This window comes from Ptiloglossa arizonensis, chromosome 10 (assembly GCF_051014685.1).
Source record: "Ptiloglossa arizonensis isolate GNS036 chromosome 10, iyPtiAriz1_principal, whole genome shotgun sequence".
NCBI classification, from domain to species: domain Eukaryota; kingdom Metazoa; phylum Arthropoda; class Insecta; order Hymenoptera; family Colletidae; genus Ptiloglossa; species Ptiloglossa arizonensis.
In genome coordinates, this window is record NC_135057.1 from 17,646,823 (window position 1) to 17,659,804 (window position 12,982).

A 12,982-nucleotide genomic window follows, 5' to 3' on the forward strand; every position below is an offset into this window, starting at 1 on the left:
CGCAGTACAGTCTCCAAGGATTTTAGTACGGATTATTCCAGTACCTGTCGTTCAGTCACGGTACGAGCGTCGACAAAGGAGGCGATCGATCCGACTCTCGTGTTTTTTTTTCTTCCTCTGTCTCTAGTTCCCTCCCCCTCTCCCTCTTTTTCGCTCACTCTCTCTCTCTTTCTCTCTCTCTCTCTCCCTCTTTCGTCGTAAATCGCAAACGAACAGCTCCCCAGTGGCCCGGTCGATGATCGAGAAAGTTTCACAGATTGTTCTCGCGTGTTTGTCTGTTCTCGCCACGGAAGGTTGATCGTGTCCCTCTTCGAAGCAAGTATCCGCGTTCGGATATCAACGCGCGACGCGACGCCTCGCGTTCCACCGACGACGAGTCGAACGACAAACGCTCGCCGGGCCTCCACCGGCAGGTTTTATTCCAACGTAGGAAACGTTCGTTCCCGTCGAGGGGACGAGCTTTCCCGCTCGTCTTCGATTTCGATCGACGACCTCGATACGAGTCCAACCGTTCCAGTCGGCCTAAACTTCTCGGCCGTATTAACGAGCGAAACGAGCAGACCTTCCGCGACGATAACGTAAATCGCGCAAACTGTCGTAATCCCCACACGCGGAACAACTTTAACAATTATATTTAATACGATACAGGTCCGAGGAAAGGCAGCGCGGAGCGAGAGAACGCGATTGGTCCGAGTCGGAAGAAGACGCGGAACGGGAGAAGGGAGCGTCATAAGCCGTAGATACCCAGGGCACCCATACCAGCGAGAGACTCATACCCTCGTGTCTCGGCCGCGACCACCAACCCCAGGTGAAATCTACCCCCTTTCGCAGCCCCATTCCGCCCTATACTCTCGCGCTACCTAGCCTATCCTCGTTCCTGCACAGCTATGCGGCAGAGTCTAATCAAATTTAATAACTTTTGTGCTACCCGCGCACTCTCTCCTCCCCTCCCAGCTCTGCGCCCCTCGACTCCTCCTACGCCTCTATTCCTCTTCGTTCGTTCGTTCGTTCGTTCGTTCGTTCGTTCGTTCGTTGGTTCGCTCCGCTCCGCTCCGCTCCCTCGGTCTCCGTCACGTTATAAACTTGTGCCCCGCGCGCCACCCGAGCTACCCCGAGTACCGCAGATTTATGACGGGGACATGTCAGACTCGCTGAAACGAGCCCGATCTGCTCGTGACTCCATTTCGGAAGGGTTTCGCGACTTCATCGTCCGCGGAGCTTTTCTCGTCTTTCTTTTCTTTTTCCCTCTCTCTTTTATCCCGCGCAGAGGGTTTCCCTTTCGTAATTTCACGGTAACGAGCGTCGAGCGTGAAGCGTGAAGCGGGGGGATCGAGTTTTGCGATAAATCGCGATTATCGTTCGAACGATTCTGGCACCGGTACGGGTGTCCAGGGATATCGTAAAGTCGGTAGTCGTGGACGCACGCATCGATAGTATTCCGCAGTCCGCGAACGTAAATTCTTCTCGCGTCGCGACCACCGTCGCAAATGCGAGAAACGGAGCACAAGTACGTCTTCGTCGCTCGGCAACGCCAAAGGAATCTCAGGGTTGCGCAACTCGCGTTCGATAACGCAGTCGACTCGAGTCTTTCGCGCGTTCGAGCGTTCTTTTCGAGGAGACGCGCGAGCGATGCTCGTTGGCTTCGCGTCTCGGTATTCGACGTTCTTCTTCGAGATAAAGTCAGTCGAGGGCGCCCGAAGCGATCCGCTCGTTTCGGGAGACCGCGGGAGAGACTCGTGTCGGAAAAATAACGAGTTCAAGGTTCGCGATCGCACGCGCGAACGAGAAATCGCATCGTTCGATGAATCGATATCGAGTAGAATCGCGAACACGAATCGGTGTTGGTACGCGGACGGAAGGGTGGCCGTTAAATTTGAAAGCAGTGTAGCCGTATCCGGATTTCAAACGCGACCGCACGCCTATTTTGTAACAGTTAGAACGGTGGTCAATTCTGGCCCCCGTGTCCCCGCCGAAGCCACGTTCTCTCCACCGTTTTCCCCCGATCCCGTCGAATTCGCCGCTGCGCGACTCCGTCACGGATTTACCGATAATGTTGCGAGCTACACCCGTACACCCGTACACCCGTACACACAGCACCGCGTTCACACGCGCTCAAACGCGCTAAAACGCGCTCACACGCACGCGCGTCTACACGGAGCGAGGTGAGCGGCAATGGGCGAAGGGTGCTCGCACGGGGTATATCGACCGGCCAGTAACTACAGATTAGTGTTATCAGAGCGTAACAACGCGAAAGCGTGGTTTACCTTGACACTGGTGAAACGCAAGATCGATGGCGGACCACGGAGGAATCGCAAAAGTCGACGATAAATCGTTCGGTTTATTCAACGGCGTATCCGTTCGATACGTAACGCTTTTTCAGCGCGTCGAACGCGTCGAACGCGTCGAACGCGTCGCGTTCTCGAACGATCCCGATGCACCTCGCGAGTTCGTCGATGGTACGGCGGATTAGAAAACGGACTGGGTTTCGACTCCCTGATCGTAACAAGTTTCGTCGAATCGACCGTTCGTTGTAAACACGTCGGGATAACGCTGCTTGTAGATTTTACACCGTTTCGGGTGGACGCGGATTGTTGCGGGACACCGCCGCTTAATTACTATGCTACGCGTAATGGACGGACATTTGCCCGTACGAGTTACTTTGCTACGCGATAACGGTCGTTACTGTAAATTGCGGGCTTAATAGTTTTAAAATATCCGCTGCACGCGAGAGCATCGGTCATGGCCAGCTGCGACGAGAATATGATTCGGCGCGGTGCTGACCTCGCTGCTGACACCGTCGACAAACGGAAACGTATTTAAATACGCCAATTTTGCTCTCTACCGACATTACGCGCGCGAAAACCGTCGACGGGTCGGGGATCGGACGGAACAGGACGAAGCAGGACGGAGCAGGACGGAGCAGGACGGAACGCGGCAACGCGATTTCGAAACGAAAGCGTCCAACGGACGGACAAACGAGCGTTGAAACGAACGTTTCAATTCTCAAACTCTTCTCCACGGGAAAAGAAGGAACGTTGCGCAACGATCTCGCCTGTATCGCTTTCTACGATAATTGCCATCGTCTTCCGAGTTTCGAGATATTCTTCTCGTCGAAGAGTCGAAACAAAATCGCCGTGCGTGCTCGTGAATGCGAATTACCGTTTCCAAGGGGAACGCGACGGTGTACGTAAATCGACGATAAATCTGTCCCGGCCGAGCGTTGATAGCATTCGAAATGAACGTCATAAATTCATTAAGCGGCCGTATCTGATACGGAGAGATGATCCGAAAGGGAGCGCAACCCTCTAGAATTGGAGGTGGAGGGTCTGCGACGGAAATCCAGTCAGACGGGGTAGTTTCCTGATTAGAAAGTGCGATGTGTATTCAATCGCGGGGATCGTAAATATAAACGTTTCCACGGTTGATCTCTTCCAGTCGGCAGGGTGCGCCGTTGGAAAACTTCCGCCGATCCACGATTCGAAGAAAATCCGATCTCGCCTGCGATAAGGATCGCCGTTACTCGTGGTCACCGCTCGGCGCAACGCAATTGCAACGTAATTAAGAAACGGAACGATGAAGAATACGTTCTAGGTTTCCAATCGGTCCTAGCGAAGAAACTCGTTTCCGCGTTTCGAGGACAATCGGCAGCAACGTTGCTTCCTTTTCCTCGATGCCTGTGATCCACCGGCTCTTACGCATCACCGCGTACTTATTCTCCTCAAAATGCGCTATTTATCCGCCAAATGTATTTCTCGGAAAAAAAAAAGAAACTTACACCGCAGGCGTCCCAGTTTCTATTTTCAGAAGCTTAAACCGTCTCTATTCGATGCATCTCGTATTCTCGTATTCTCGTATTCTCGTATTCTCGTATTCTCGTATTCTCGTATTCTCGTATTCTCGTATTCTCGTATTCTCCTATTCCCGTATTCTCGTATTCTCGTATTCTCGTACTCTCGTACTCTCGTACTCTCGTACTCTCGTACTCTCGTACTCTCGTGCTCTCGTGCTCTCGTGCTCTCGTGCTCTCGTATTCTCGTATTCTCGTATCGCGAGTCTTTATACACGTAAACGAAAAATAACGAACAAAACGCGAACGATATCGACATTGATATTATAGCTATACGCGTTACTTCCAGCATTCTCGATATCCCACGGGAAGCAAGGCGAAAACAGCCGCGCGCTGTTTGCTCTCCGGCCCGTGTCTCGTCGTAACGTACTTTTTCGTTTTACTATTATTATATTATTTCGTCCACGGGACGACGATAAATTTCGCCAAATCCATCGAAAGATCGTTCGTTGGATCGATGCGCATCGATCGAGAGGAGAACGCGATCGTTCTCGTCCTCGGCCGTTTCGATCCCGTTACTTTCGATCAACGGACGATTGTCGCCGATCTCGTGCAACGTGCCAAACGAAACGGTCCGATCGTTAGCGAGACAAACAGCACCGAGAAGTAATTCGATTTCCCGTTTAAGGCCAACGAATACTCGGATCGTTAGCATTATACACGTAGTTGCTACGAGTCGGTGGATCCGATAATTAATTAATTATTCGAGCCCGTAGGACCGTGCAATTTGGCCTGGATGGAAACCAGAAACCTCGGGATGCTGGCCAGACGCCAAATTAGCTTATTAAATTAACACGTTCGCTCGAGACTTGGAGAAGCTTTACGCGTCCTTGAGAAAAGAGGGACGTCCTCTCCTCTTGGCCGAGTCGCTCGAAAATAAAAGCCCGGACCGTTCGATTCCGAGCTCAGAGCGTTTCGCGAAGGCTGTCGCCTCCCCCTCGAGTCGATCGCGACCGGGAAGAATCGACGTACTTTCCCGCGTATCGCGGTTCAGAGATCATCGACGACCACCATCGATTTCTCGGGACAAAGTACAAAATCCACTTTGCACGGATGGTCGTGTTTCGATACTCGACGCGTATTTACAATCGGATTCGAACGATTTGGAGTTTGAGCGCGTCGCATTTAGCGTCCCGTCGCTTCCCGTCGCGTCGCCTCGTGTCGCCTCGCGTCGCCTCGCGTCGCCTCGCGTTGCATCGCGTCGCGTCGAGGCGAAGTGGGCTATAACGGATGGTAACGGGCCGACGCGACAAACAAAAACGGGCTGCGTTTACGATATTTCAAATAGGTTTTCGATTTCCACACGATTTGCCGCGACAGTATTGCCGGTGCTCGACTCGTCGAGCTACCGAGCCTCGGTACTATAATCCAAAATAAAAGGCGCGCGCGCGCGTTCGTTTCGTTTGGGTAAATATTACGTAGCTAACGCGGTCGTGGTCGCGACCACGGATTTTCGTTTACTAGTTCGTCATTGACGAGCGAATCGAACAAACGTTACGTTGCGATCGCGGAGGAAAGCAAGCGCAACGCAACGCAACGCAACGCAACGCAACGCAACGCAACGCAACGCAACGCAACGCAACGCAACGCAACGCAACGCAACGCAACGCAACGCAACGCAACGCAACGCAACGCAACGCAACGCAACGCAACGCAACGCAACGCAACGCAACGCAACGCAACGCAACGCAACGCAACGCAACGCAACGCAACGCAACGCAACGCAACGCAACGCAACGCAACGCAACGCAACGCAACGCAACGCAACGCAACGCAACGCAACGCAACGCAACGCAACGCAACGCAACGCAACGCAACGCAACGCAACGCAACGCAACGCAACGCAACGCAACGCAACGCAACGCAACGCAACGCAACGCAACGCAACGCAACGCAACGCAACGCAACGCAACGCAACGCAACGCAACGCAACGCAACGCAACGCAACGCAACGCAACGCAACGCAACGCAACGCAACGCAACGCAACGCAACGCAACGCAACGCAACGCAACGCAACGCAACGCAACGCAACGCAACGCAACGCAACGCAACGCAACGCAACGCAACGCAACGCAACGCAACGCAACGCAACGCAACGCAACGCAACGCAACGCAACGCAACGCAACGCAACGCAACGCAACGCAACGCAACGCAACGCAACGCAACGCAACGCAACGCAACGCAACGCAACGCAACGCAACGCAACGCAACGCAACGCAACGCAACGCAACGCAACGCAACGCAACGCAACGCAACGCAACGCAACGCAACGCAACGCAACGCAACGCAACGCAACGCAACGCAACGCAACGCAACGCAACGCAACGCAACGCAACGCAACGCAACGCAACGCAACGCAACGCAACGCAACGCAACGCAACGCAACGCAACGCAACGCAACGCAACGCAACGCAACGCAACGCAACGCAACGCAACGCAACGCAACGCAACGCAACGCAACGCAACGCAACGCAACGCAACGCAACGCAACGCAACGCAACGCAACGCAACGCAACGCAACGCAACGCAACGCAACGCAACGCAACGCAACGCAACGCAACGCAACGCAACGCAACGCAACGCAACGCAACGCAACGCAACGCAACGCAACGCAACGCAACGCAACGCAACGCAACGCAACGCAACGCAACGCAACGCAACGCAACGCAACGCAACGCAACGCAACGCAACGCAACGCAACGCAGCGTTTCGAGACACGAAGAGTTAACCGAGATAAGGGTAATTAAACGCAAAGATCTGGCAATTCGAAAGAACGGGTTGTCGTTAGCGAGGCAAAGATCCGAGGTTGTACGTTTGTTCCGAGGTTTATTAGCACCAGCTTGTTAATCGACGAATTAACGAAGAAGGTAGGTACTCCGATAGTTAACGATGCGGGGTAACTGAAAATGGAGCAACGGCGGGGAGCTAGAAGCGACGCGATACGAAAAGCAAAGTGGCACACTGTCGGGCAACACCTTGTTACAAGCTGCTAACGATTAACTGTCCGTGCTCACGATACGAGATAAAGGATAATAATAGCACGTCCGGATTCCACTTTGGTTGCCGGACGTACAGATTCAACGCGAAACGAGATTCCAGCCGGTCGCGACTAGGGCACGGCTTCTACCGTCGAATAAATTTACGCTGTACGGTAAACAGAGGCACGGTAGGCGAGAGAACGCGAACGACGCAAGACGTCGACGGCAGGGCTACGGGCCGTTCGTTTCGTTTAATTCGTATCGCGTAATTTCGATTTAAATTCTACTATTTTCGTAGCGCGAGCGCCTGCGCGTTTCCAGCTAGAGCCGACCGAATCGAACCCGTTCGTTCCGTCGGTGTTTACATTGTGTTTGCGCATGGTTTCGTTCGAAATACACCTGGCAAATATCGAGCGAAATTCGTTTCGAGGCAGTTTCGTGTCCGAGAAGTGGTAATCGCGAAAGCGCAACGCACGTTGACAGACCTTGCGTACTTGGAAACTCGCACCTCGAGCAGAACCGCGCGATACGTCGAACGGTTCGCAACTTTCCACTCGCCGAGCGGCTCGAATACATACCGAGTTACTCGTAAAATTCGTTGCTCCGAGTGGTTATCGCCCGCACCAGGGAGTCTAGATCCAACGTAACCGGTCGAACGAGATGCGTTTGTCTTTCTTTCGAACTGTCCCTTGCTCGTCGAATGATCCATTTTCTTCCCAGTGTCGTCGTTTCGTCGCGGTTTTCTTCGGCTTTAGCGATAGAAATACGAGCGAGATACCGTAAAAAACAATATCGTCGATGACAACGATCGACAACGATCGACAACGATCGACAACGACCGAAGTAAAATCGAATCGAATCGAATCGAATCGAATCGAATCGAAAAAGCTTTCGTTTCTCGTGTTCCAGTCGGATCATCGATGATTTTTCAAACAGAACCGTACGATTTCGCTTAAACGAACAAACGGCCGGAAACGGTTAAAGAAACGCTCGTGGTTAAATTAGGCTCGAATCGTTAACGTTTATCAGAGGTTTCTCGCTGCGTTCGCAAATAATCCACGAAATTCGTGGTCATCGACGAACACCGTGTCGCGTAAACGGAAACCGACAGCGACGCGAGTAACATTCGCTCCGAGTGGAATTTACCTTGGCGTTGTACGTTCCCGGTCCAATGTGGAAGCATCGGGATTTTGTTGCGTTAAAAACAAGGAGAAAAAAGGAGAAAAGATGGATAGAGAACGCGTGCTGGAAAGATTAATTGTTTCGCGTTCCGGCCGATACCAGCCGGTTTTCCATACGCTGTATCGGCGTATCGATAATCGATTTAGCAATTTCACGCCGGACAAAAGCCAGGACGCCTAAGATTAATAAGTAAGTCGTGCGTTAAGACTGCAGGCAATCCTGGCGACCGTGATGCTTCGCGGTGTATGCAAATCTCGTTGAATAATTAACCAACATTTTCCGGTTCGATAAGAACGCCGCTCGGTTAATCTTGGTACTATTTCCTGGAGGAAGTACGCTCGCAGGGAACATATCTCCCGAGTTCGACGCAGCAAAGAACTCTCCTAACGACGTCTTCTTTACAAGTTACCGGTGTTCCTGCTTGGCGCGGAAGATAGCCGCTTCTTTAATTCGCTTAGCAGTCATTGTCGGTAAGAGAAGGCCCGGGCAGAAACTTTGCCATTTCATTACTCCAACCTGTTTCTTTCTCCCTTCGGTGTTCGTGGCTCTCGAGCTTCTTTCTCGTTGCCATCAACATTATTACTTTGTCCTCTTTCGGCATTGCGAGCTTTGCCGAGCAACCGAGGCTACCTGCAGCGATCGTCCGCACCAAAGTGCCGGGCGACTTAACTTTTCACCCGAAATACTATATTTTTCCAGCCGACCGAACGGGAATGGGAACAGGAACGCGAAAGGGGAACGCGAACGTGAACGAACGCACTCGTTACTTTTCTTCTTTCGTTTCGATCGCGTCATGTCGCGCGATCGTACATCGAGGCTGCGACCACCGAGCCGGCGAAACCTCGAAAGAACCACCGCATAATTTTCTCTCCTCGAAATTAAGGGTTAAAGTTACGATGGTTGGTCCCGTGTGTCTGTCCCCGTCCGTACGCACGCGACCGTGTGCACCGCTGGGCAAATGACGCCGGCTATAAAATATTCAAAGCCTAGCGCGATAATGGCGGTGCGTCCAAGCATATTAAACATTCAGTCGCGTAACTGGTCCACCGTTGGAGGCCGTGGCGGGGCAAGTGCACGTGGTAATTCAACTCCCGAAGTAAAGTTTCAGCTGCGAGATACATACCGCGGTATAAACTTGGCGAAATTACACTGTATCAAGCCCCGCTATACATATTTATTATTTAAGTTGCGAGCACTTTGTTCCGTGGGTGCAAAGGAACGGCGCTTTGTTCCGTCTTCTGTTTGACTGGGAATCAACGCCGACGACACGTGGAATTCTCGCCAAATTTCCCTGGCAGTCGCTTCGCATCGCGTCGAACATTGTCGAATCTTTTCCACGAACGGGAAATATGCGCGAGCGTCCCCTCCATTGCGGGAATCTATCGGCCCTGGAACCGCCGAAAGATCCACCATTTCGGAATAATATCGACGAGCTCCGATTGCGGGAATCGGCCGACGGTCGGCCAATATGCCAAGAAAACCGAACAAGAGACAAAGAAATCCCGAATTTACAACCTGGTAAAAGTCGAAACGGTCCATGGGAGACCTCGAGATTCCGTTTAAACAAAGATAAACTCAATTATTCGCCAGTGTATCGCGCAATTTCATTGTTCATGCATAAGCTAGGAAAATTTAAATAGTCCAGTCAAAAAGGGATTAAATATTCCATTACGGCGAGTGCGCGCGCGCGCCCGCGCCTGTGTTTTTCGAGGGGCGAGCGGGCATCGGTGACGCGGCGAGTTCGCGCGATAATTCAACTCGCGGCAACAAAGTTTCGTGGCCGACGATAGCGTCGCTCGCGCGAAATTATACCTAGGTCCGTCGTGACACGGCACCGGGGTATTTATTTAACGGCTGTCGTTTATTCGGAAATCCAAAGGTAAGGTGGAGTGAAAAAACTCTTCCTACTAATAAGTAGCGTGTAAGTAGCCCGAGGCAGTAGCCTTAACGAGCCTGATATTCCAAAGTAATTAGAGACGAGTTCGCGTACCGGTTCTCTCGAGTCTCTCTCATTTTTTTTTTCCACCTCTTTTCTCTCTCTCTCTCTCTCTCCCCCCGGCAGTAACCATGAGCATTACCATTAGAATCTGTTACATTCAAGGGAAATGCCATTGGCTTTCGGCCGAACGCGGCTTACAACCGCGCCTTTTTTAATTCCCACCGAAATCCCGTGGATATCCCAACGATGTACAGCCTGTACGAGTTCGATCGTTATCGTTAGATTCGCGATCACGAGTTACAGCGGATGAACTTTTTAACGCCTTCCCGATACGACTCTCCGCGTTGTTAATCCGACGAGGTCAGCGAGATCGAGAAAAACGCGGAAATTACGATTCGCTCGGTTTTCTTGGTTGCGCGCGTTCGTTCGTTCGTTCGTTCGTTCGTCAAAGATTTCGTCGCTACTCGTTACGGAAAGTCCGCGACGAAGCACGAGAACTTTGCCCGGGGGATAGCGGCGTGAAAATAAAAACGAGCCGAGTAATTAAATTGACCGTTTGCGCGGCAGCTTAATTTCGTTGCGGAAGTTTGCGAGGTCGTCCTTAATTTTCTTCTATATTAGCAATGTAAAGCAAGGGGTTCTTCGAGAGCTCGGAGGAAGGACCAGCGACTAATGGAGCAAAGTTTGCAATTTTCATGGACGCTCCGCCGAAACAATGCTACTGGGTAAAAAGGGTGTAACGTCTGGTGTGCAACCCGAACGACCGTTACGTAAAGAATACTCGGTCTTAAATATTGTACGACGAACAGCTTCGCGACTCGGAGGGAAGTTAAATACGAACGGGTGATCGATGTCTGCGAGCATCCAGATGTTGCTTCGAGAGCTTTCCGGTGAATTAGTCGGTAGTTACGACCCCGCTGTTGCTTGTCTTTCGATTTCCACCCTCTAACTTCACCGCCCGGTCTCTATTGACACGAGACACACAAACGAACGGCCGCGCTATTCATGGCGTATAATCGTGAACAGCGTTAAAGATCGGTAACGATTCGAATACGTCTCTCTCTCTCTCTCTCTCTCTCTCTCTCTCTCTCCCTCCCCTCTCGTCTCCCCATAGACGATTAAGCTTTCAGCGCTGTATATTCTGCGCTCAGAGTTACAGTTTTACTCGCCGTAGGTGTTTCCATACGAGCAAATTATCGTTCGAGTTTAGATCGCGGATTTACTTCCGTTACGTTTACCGTTGTATTCCACGCTTACCTACCTACGTACGTACGCGTGTCGTAGCTATGTACATTGTACATCTGTGAGCTCTCCTCGCGGCGACTAACAAAACTTGCATCGTTCTCTTTGTATCCTTCTTCCCGGTAAACTTTGCGGAGTAAGTACGTATCTACGAGTGTACACAGTTCCGCGGGAATTGGTCCTATTCTTCGAAACGATTTCACGATCTATTAAACTCGTCGACGATCGACAGGAGGGTGCTCGAACGCAATTTGTCACGCATAGAGGGCTGTCGATAATTCGAAAATATACGTTCGTACGAACGGATCCGAGCCAGATCGTTCACCGATGCGGTGGGGGGGGGAAGAAAAAAAATCGTCGTCCTCCTGGCGTAAATTTCGTTAAATTTATTTTCATAGTCCGCCATTTCCTTTGGATCGCTTTTCGGTTCCCCTTCTGTCGAATACCGCTGCTCGTACGCGTACCGAAACCGTTACGTTTAATAGGAAATTAATCGCGAACGACGATGACAGTTCGATCGCAATTCGAAAGATCGCGCTGAGCCAAGTATCGGAAACGAGTGTTAAAAATCGCGTTCGACGCAACCCAATTCTCCCAACACCGGTCGAGTCCGTTAAGTCCGCCAAATGGAGGGTGTTGGATCTACTTAAGTAGGATAAAGTAGTCTTAACGCCGTTAAAGTACTTTAACGCGGAAAACCTGTTTATCATAACCACAATGGCAACAGATTATTCTCCGGTATCTATTATACAGCCCGTCGACTTGTTCGAGAGATTGCTACGTCGATGGAAATCTCTTGATAAATTACGCGTACGCTTTCCATCGGCGAAATTAATCGGGTCTCTGCTCGTTCGCTGTTACGGATTCGATTTTCGCGTAACGTCCGTAATGAAAAAAATCTCGACTCGTTTCGAGAGCTTGGGCGCTCGTTTCTAAAATTTCCGAAAAATCGACTCAATGGAATTACATCGTCTCCGGGATATTGCTCGCAATGTCGGTCACGAAGGCTCGTTTGCATCGCAGTTCGTCCATGTACATACATTATCCTCTTGCTAAGCGATGCGAGGACTTCATAGAGACGGAAGTGTGCTCGGCAGACACCGAAAATCCTCGGTACACGTTCGTTCTGGTCACCGACCGTGGCGAGGGCGTCATTTATATTCATTTAGTCGGTCTACCTCGACTATACTTATACGAGTATTGGACAAGTATCCTCTCTCCCCGTCACAGGAGTTACCACCTAGGTTGCCGTACTTGGAGAGGAAAACTTTAGCTCGGAAACAGCAGCACCAGCACCAGCACCAGTACCAGCACCAACACCGGCGTCGGCACTAGCACCATCATCGTCGTCGTCGTCGTCGTCGTCGTCGTCGTCGTCGTCGTCGTCGTCGTCGTCGTCGTTGTCATCGTCGTCATCGTCGTCACCACCATCACCATCACCATCACCATCACCATCACCGGTACCGACGCTAGCGTAGTAGCATACTTTTAGATTAATCTAAAACTCGAGACGTTCTTCGTTCGACCTCACCGGTTACGTAGCTTGGTGCACACGAGCTTTCTTGCCAAACATTGAAAGAGCGAAATTAATATTTGTCGGGGTGTTATTCAAATTGGAGTCGGGAAATTGTCGAGCGTCGAGTTTGCGTTTTTCTTCTTTTCGTTCGGACCTTTCCGTTTTGGGTGTTTTCTCGAGTGCGCGCCGGCAGAGTTGGAAAGATTGGGTCGCTGTCTCGCAGCGTTCCGGCGAAAATTCCGCGAAAGTCGGTGATTCGTTTTCGCCGGTTCGCCC

The 12,982-nt window shown here is 51.5% G+C and overlaps 2 protein-coding genes across 3 annotated transcripts in view; one reads left to right on the forward strand and one right to left on the reverse strand.

The window, feature by feature from the left end:
• Positions 1-12,982, reverse strand: part of LOC143152486 (lachesin) — a 114,253-nt gene that overhangs the window by 80,538 nt on the left and 20,733 nt on the right. The window lies entirely within an intron of this gene.
• Positions 1-12,982, forward strand: part of LOC143152484 (UDP-glucosyltransferase 2) — a 62,509-nt gene that overhangs the window by 6,365 nt on the left and 43,162 nt on the right. Inside the window, exon 2 of one of the 2 annotated variants that reach the window (XM_076322688.1) lies at positions 649-808. The exons of the other annotated variant lie outside the window; for it this stretch is intronic. The gene's annotated coding sequence lies outside the window, so the exon portion shown is untranslated. The remainder of the gene's footprint in view (positions 1-648; positions 809-12,982) is intronic. 2 annotated transcript variants of the gene reach the window in all.